The following is an 8,353-nucleotide window of genomic DNA, read 5'->3' on the forward strand; positions in this document are numbered from 1 at the left end:
GATTATCATCGAACTATATGGTACCATCTCAAAGCGGCAAGGGTAGAGGCACGTAGGTAGAATATGATGATCCGTTGATGATCCGTAATATCGCAAGCGACACCGAGTAAAAAATATCAACTTTTTTACTTGCATTTTCACACATTTATATATTTCACAGATCAATTTAGATTGATGAGAAACTTATCAATTGATATCAAATTCTTCTAAATCGCGTTTTTAAAAAATTACTAATGTTGTAACTTATTTGCTTATATGGACAACGCACATTGAGAAAGACATTGAGCTGACATACAGACACATAAAGATGTACTTTATAAGATGCATACACATATTATATACTGTTGTATAGCTTTCCCTATATGCTTCAAATCTATACTATTAACATTGAAGTAGGTGGTACCGTGGCAAACGGCAATGGTTGATGGACGTATCAAGGATATGAAGATGGTTAAAGTCGCAACCGATACCGAGCCAAAAATATAAACTTTTTTATTTTGCATTTTCGCACATTTATGTTGGCACAAATCGATTTAGACTGATGAGAAAATATCAACTGATATCAGATTTGTCTAAATCCGGGTTTATTTACTATTGTTATGACTTATTCACCTATATGGAAAACGATCGTATAGGAAGAGAGGGCGAAAGGACAGACAAATGAAGACGTACTTAATAAGATACATGCACATATTATTTACTGTTGTACAGCTGTAATTACATGCTTCAAATATATAGTATTAGCAACGAAATATGTGGTACGATCGCAAAACGGCAATGGTAGATTCACGTACCAAGGATATGAAGATCGGTAATGTCGCATCCAATATTCAGTAAAAAGAACAAAACGATTGATTTTGCATTTTCACACATGTCTATTGGCAGATCGACTTAGTCTCATGAGAAACCTATCAACTGATATCAAACTTGTCAACATCGCTGGTTGTTTGCGATTGGTATGACTTATTCACCTATATGGAAAATATTTGGTTAGGAAGGCACTAAACGCAAGGACGTACAAATCAAGACGTACTTCATAAGATGCATACACACATATTATTTACCGTTGTGCAGCTTTTATTATATGTTTCAGATTTATAGAATTAGCATCGTAAAAATGTGATACGATCGCAAAACGGGAATGGCAGATGGACGTAGCAAGGAATCGATGATCGGTAACGTTGCAAGCGATACTGAGTGAAAAATATTAACTTTTCTATTTTGCATTTTCACCCATTTATATTGGCACAGATCTATTTAGACTCATGAAAAACTTGTCAACTGATATCAAACGTATTAAAATCGTTCTTTGTTTGCGATTGGTATGACTTATTCGCCCATATGGAAAACGTTCGTATAGGTCAGATGTAGGCACACGGAAAGGCAGATAAAGACGTGCTTAATAAGATACATACACATATTTTATAATTATGTACAGCTTTAATTCTATGCTTCAGATCTATAGTATTAGCATGGAAGTATGTGCGACCATCGCAGAACGGGAACGCTGTATGAACGTAGCAAGGATATGAAGATCAGTAAAGTCGAACCCAATATTCAGTAAAAAGTACACTTTTTTGTATTTTGCATGTTAACACATGTCTATTGGCACAGATAGAGTTAGACTGATGAGAAACCTATATAATAATATGAAATTTGTCAAAATTGGTATTTGTTTACTATTGGTATAACTTATTCGTTTATATCGAAACCGTTCGTATAGGAAGGCATTGGGCGCACGAACATATATATGAAGACTTACTTAATAAGATACATACACATATTATTTACTGTTATACAGCTTTAATTATATGCTTCAAATCTATAGTATTAGCATCCAATTATGTGCTACCATCCTAAACGGCAAGGATGGAAGCATCAAGGATACGAAGATCGGTAAAGTCGCAAGCGACAATGAGTCACAAATAGCAACTTTTTATTATTCATTTTCGCCATATTTTTTTATTGTGTGTGTGTGTGTGTGTGTGTGTGTGGCATAGATCGATTTAAACTGATGAGAAACCTATAAATTGATATCAAATATGTCGAAATCGGTGGTCGTTTACGATTGGTACAACTTATTTACCTATGTGGAACATGTTCGTGTAGGAAGGCATTTGGCGCACGGTAAGACAAATGAAGACGTACTTAATAAAATATATTAACATGTTATGCTGTTGTTTAGCTTTAATTTTATGCTTGAAATCAGTAGTGTCAGCATCGAAGTATGTTGTAAACTCCCCCTCCCCTTAGTACGCTACTGCAAGCACACTTTGTCAAATTCTAACAGGCACTAACTTTCTTGAAAATTATAATTATCAAAAAAATTCTAGATTCGTATATTATAACCTTATAATGCGCCTTCATTTTCCCTCAGGTAGGTCTCCAGGTCGAGTTGTCAAGAACAACAGGAACCAATATCGTACATTCTTTGTTAAGCGATCGCTCCGGTGGTGCAGTGTCTCTACAGAGCGTCCGCCTTGGATGCGAGAGGTCGCGGATTTAAACCCCGGCCGAATCATACTAAAGACTTGTAAAAATGGCACTAGCAGCTGCCTCTTTTGGCGCCCATCATTAAGAGGTTAGTGTTCGGATTGGTCGGACAGGTGTCAGGATAATGGGATTGGGTGGGACAAAATGCTGTATGTTTGTGGCATGATGCCACATTGCTACACATCATTATAAACTGTCACAATGCAGACATGGTAGCGATATGATTGCATTTTTTTAAAGCTACGTAAAAAATTACACACACACACACACTTTACTAGGGTATTTGCTATTTAAAGAGATGGAATCTTGTTCATATTTCAACCGCTTTTTATTAATGATCATAGCTGTGACCAACATATACGATAATAATAATCCCGATGATGATGATGATGGTTGCTGTTCATGATTTGTTTTATTACTACTGCTCCATGGTTTTATTATATATCGAACTTGAAAACAGAAGCACTACCAGCAATAAAGTAACTTTGAAAACAAATCGCACTTAGTCGATATAAATAATATTGACATCAAAATGAACGTCAAATGCTCTTGTGCAAATGTATCGAAATGAACTATCACAAGCCGGGTTTTTATTTTATTTTTATAATTTTTTTTTTTTTTTTTTTTTTTTTTTTAATTTACATTTCTAAACCGAAATAAGTAGTACTTCAAGGCTCTGTCTATGGTATAAATATGTTCATGTACACTTTTCCATTGTAACTTTAAGTGTATAGACTGCAAATACGATGAAGCACAAATCGAGGACGTCGAGTGGTAACATTGGAACAATATTACTACTTCGGTCCAGAAGGATAGCGACCTATATATATATTCCTGCCCACTACCATGTAGGATGTATCAAACTGTATATTACTCAAGCGCTCTTTGTCGAGCGTGCTGGTGTGTGTGTAAATATAATAACTTTAACTGAAATATATACAATTAAATTATATTTAAAAGTGATGCGGCACCTGGGAGTAAAGCAAAAATGGAAGAAACAAACTTCCGGATCGCTACTATCAACAGCAAGGGGATATACAAAGCGAAAGCAGACAAAATAGCCAAAGAAACAAACTTTGAGATAATAATGATACAAGAAACACACTATGGAATTAAGCCAGAATTCAAAATTTTAGTAGAAGACAAACTTAACGCAATAAAGATATGCAACAATTTTACAAACAATGATATTAGAGTGGGTTGCAACAATAATATTTTTTAATAAAACAGGCAGTAAGCTAGTAAAGGTTTGAGGTGGGGGAATTTTTTTAAGGGACGGTTGCTACATGTTAAAATGTTGAATTGCCATATTATAAATGTGTACATGCCAGCTAATAAAAATAAGAAACTAATTTTAAAGAAAACTTACATACCTACCTACAACAATATTCGATGGAAAATCTAATCATAGGGGAAGATTTCAACTGGGTAGGGGACGAAATTGACAGAACGGCTGACCTAACAAGTAACAAAATATACCGAACTGAAATGGTAAATTTATTAAATAAACACAATTTACATGACATTCATAGAAAACTGAACATTTTAAGAAGAGAATTTACCTTTAACTATAAATAAAACCAGTCTAGCAGGTTTTATAAATTTTACGGGAATTTTTATGATCCATTAATATATATTAATGCTGCAATAACCAACCAAAAACTATCAGACCATTTCATGTTCACTATTGACCTAAAAATGAAAAAAAAAATAATAGAAAAATATGGGCCAAATAATAAAATAAAAAAAGAAATTGAAACCTTCAAAAATGAAGAAAATATTAATATAATAATTGATTGGGATGTTTTTGAAAAACATAATGAAAAGAATATATATTCAGTACTCAAATAGAGGGCGGAAAAACAGAAAAAAGACAAACACGAACTCAAATTTGAACTAAGCAAAACAACAAACGACGATGGAGAAAAAAAACGATTGACAGACAAAATTATAATCGTTGAAGAAGACGAAAATCAGGGGGGAATAATAAGGGCGGGAAAATTTATAGAGATCTACAACAAGGCAAAAAACTTATATAAACGAGAAGAATTTAGAAAAGGGGGTGATACAATTTTAAACAAAATCAAAATAAACAATGTAACCCATACTGTAAAAGAAGATATCCTAAATAATATTTCCCAATATTATAAAGAACTATACACCACACAGAACATATACTTCAGCACAATCGACAGCTACTTAAAAAATGTCGACTGTGAGATGACATCAACAGAACATAGAGACCAATGTGATGACGTCATCTCAGATCAAGAAATCACAAAAAGTATATCTACACTCACAACAATCGCCAGGGAACGATGGACTCACCGTGGAATTCTATCAAAAGTTCCACGGTGAACTGACCCCGATCTTAAACGCTTTGTATAACAATATATTTTTAAGTAAAAATAAAATGACTAAATCTATGAGGGAGGGAGTTATCACACTTATATACAAAGGGAAAGGGGATAGAGACGAGATTAAAAACTGGAGGCCCATATCACTTTTAAACACGGACTATAAGATTTTAAGTAGTATTTTAACAAATAGAGTAACGGGTAGGATAAACAAAATAATTATTGTAAATCAAACTTGTGGGGGAGGGATATACAAAACAATGCTTTAAACATTAAAACTACAATTAACTACATAAATGAAACTGGTATGATGAGTGCTATGGTACTCTTCGACCAGGAGAAAGCTTTCGACTGATTTGAACAAAACTGTATAAAGAATGTTTTTAAAAAATTTGGTTTCGGACCCAATTTCCAAAATGGACCAAAATCCTACACACTGGTATAATTAAACGGGAAATGCACGAAAGAATTTGAAATACAACGATCAGTGATACAAGGATGTCCACTATCAATGCTACAATACGTAATGGCAATAGAAATCCTAAGTCACACGACAAGAAACAACCCAGAAATACAAGCAGGGGCGTATTAACCATTAGGCAGACTAAGCACTTGCTTAGGGCACCAGGGCCAAAGGAGGCACCACAAAGTTGAGAAAAGGGTGAAAAGAAAAAAAAAAGCGAATGAAGATTTGTAAAAACAAATTGATAAAACTAGTGCCAATTGATCATAATGTTCTGTTTCTTGATCATGGTACACCCTAGGGTTATCTTCCCAGGTGTACGTTGAAAGGAGGGGGTCACCAAGATTTGTCAGTGCTTAGGGCACCAGTGAGCCTTAATCCGCCCCTGAATGCAAGGCATACAAATACCAAACCTAAAAAAGAATAAAAAATGCTCTAACATGCATATGATTGCACCAACTTTATAAGAGAGGGGAAATGCTATATGCATCTAGTAGAAGAATTTGAAAAATTTGGTAAAGCGTCGGGTTCCAAAATAAACCACAACAAGCACGAAATCTTAAAAATAGTTAACTGGAGGGGCAACCACCCTGGATTGCCCCCCCCCCCCCACACACACACCTACTGAGAGACACGGTAAAGGCTCTAAGGGTTTACTTTGGTAAAAAAGAAAAGAAGCTGTAGAAAACTATGAACATATTATCAACAAAATAAGAGAAAATATGAAAATCTGGCCATGGCGCCATTACGTATCATGGAGCGGGCCCAAGTGGCCAAGACTTATTTATACTGAAATATTAACTACATAATTAAATCCATATATACGGATAATACTATTTTAAACAAAACAGACAAGGAAATAATAGATTATATATGGAATCATAAAATGCATTATGTAAAAAAAGAGACATTATATAGGGCCAGAAGTAAAGGGGGCTTGGGGTTGCCGAGCCCCCTACTACTATAATTAACTAACATAATCAATAGATTAAAAAATTGCAATCAGACCCGGCTACAGCGTGGGAAGCACTGTACATCTACTGGTTCGTCTTCACCTTGAGAAACCGACCAGAGATATACAAAAATAACAAATTAATATAAAAAATTGAAGTGCCACGCAAATTTAAATATATAAGAGAACTAATTTTAAAATATAGAGACAAAACAGATTTATGGAAAATAGAAATAAGTAAAAGTGACGCTTGGATTAGAGAGGAGGTAACCAAAAATATAAAATGTAGATTAGAGCAGAACAACTGGCGGGTAAATTGGACAAACACTTGGAAAAATTGGTGAAAATAAGATCTGTCAAACACAAAGTATAATTTTTTAAATACCTGCACAACACCTGGCTAACAGACGAAGAAGCAATCAAACGGCATATGCTCAGGATAATGCCGAAATGCCCTTTATGTAAAACAGCGAACTTCACCAAACTACATACGATTGCCCAATGTAAAAAAACTAAACATAATAGGATAAAGTTAATAATGGAAATTTGCAAAAAAAATATAAGTATAACAAAAATAACATTTTATTCATAGATGTAGACTACGAAAACAAAATCGTTCTAAAAATGTATAGACTATATAGTAACTACGATGATATCCTGTGAACAGGTGATAAAGATTTTTAAATAGGATACGCCGTAAAAATAAGAATATTAACCACAATACGAACTCAGTACGTCTTACGACGAACAGATACTTACCGTCAGGCTGATATAACGCAATTTATGTTGGAATTGGGGGAGAGAGGAATAGGTATGACAGACCGAAGGGTCGCGTAGCGCAATTGCGAGCTGATGCCATACCCATACCCCCTCCTCGCACCCCACAACAGCCATATTTTAAAGAAAATTTCAAATTATATTTCAAATATTTCAAAGAAACCCATATAACTTTTTTTTAAAAGAGAAAAGGGAAGAAAGGAAGAAAGAAAACAATAAAAGAATTTTCTATGAAAAAAAAATTCTAAAGACATATATAGTAAGGGATACAGGGAAAATATAAGGGGGAAGTAAATAGCGATGACATCATGGGGCTAAGTCACATGGCGCTAAGCGAAGTGGACAGGCCCATCAAAAGTCTTTGAAAACACGCCATGTAGAACATAAACAGACAAAACAGAGACACAAATACATACTGTATAACACTTAGTTTAAAACCCTACTAACTTCTATATCTTAAAATCCATACAGCTCCCGCACTGCATGGTTGACCACTGCACAATAATGTGGTCTCATACATACTTTTGGATCTTTCAATAAAGCATAATCAGATAAACTAAATGAAGGAAGCCTAATGCGACCCAGGAGAAACACATAAAGAATAAAGAAGCGTGAACCTTGGATCGAGCGTAACCTACCTATCAACATCTTTAAAACCTATTATGAGGAACGATCATATTATCACTCGAATAATAAAATGAGAAATTATTTTTTTTTTAAACAAAATCTAAATAGTACACCATTCCATCGTCAAAATTAGAAAACCATAAAACAAATTAAAAGATACAATATAACATCATAAAGGAAGAAATACAGCTGGGAAAGATAGTTGATCTATACTTGCTGTCTCAAACATAAAGAAAATATAGCATACATACAATATAGCACCATTACATATAGCAAACACTGAGACCTAGGCGACATATAGCAAAGGTCACAAAATATTTCAAGGGAAGGAACTTCGAGCAAGGTGAGGGAAACCAGACTCGGACGAACAACCCTTTAGATAACACTATGGAAACATAAATACCCCATCAAAATATCTACAAACTAAATTTTTTTATATAAAATTTTGTTTTAAATAAAACATACAACACATCTGAGGGGGAAAGACACAAACATAAAATACTTTTTAATTTTTTGGAAATGGGGGGGGGGCATATTTCCGGCGGCCCCCCCCCAAAAAAGTGTGTTTGTGTGTGCGTGTGTGTGTTACTATACCCATTACATTACTTGCAAAATATATATGGTGCTGACATTTTCGGCAAGAGGGAGACATACCGATATTCTGCATATAATTATTTTAATGTT

The sequence above is a fragment of the Sinohyriopsis cumingii genome, unplaced genomic scaffold (genome assembly GCF_028554795.1).
Source record: "Sinohyriopsis cumingii isolate HCF-2022 unplaced genomic scaffold, ASM2855479v2 utg000426l, whole genome shotgun sequence".
In the NCBI taxonomy this organism is placed as follows: Eukaryota; Metazoa; Mollusca; class Bivalvia; order Unionida; family Unionidae; genus Sinohyriopsis; species Sinohyriopsis cumingii.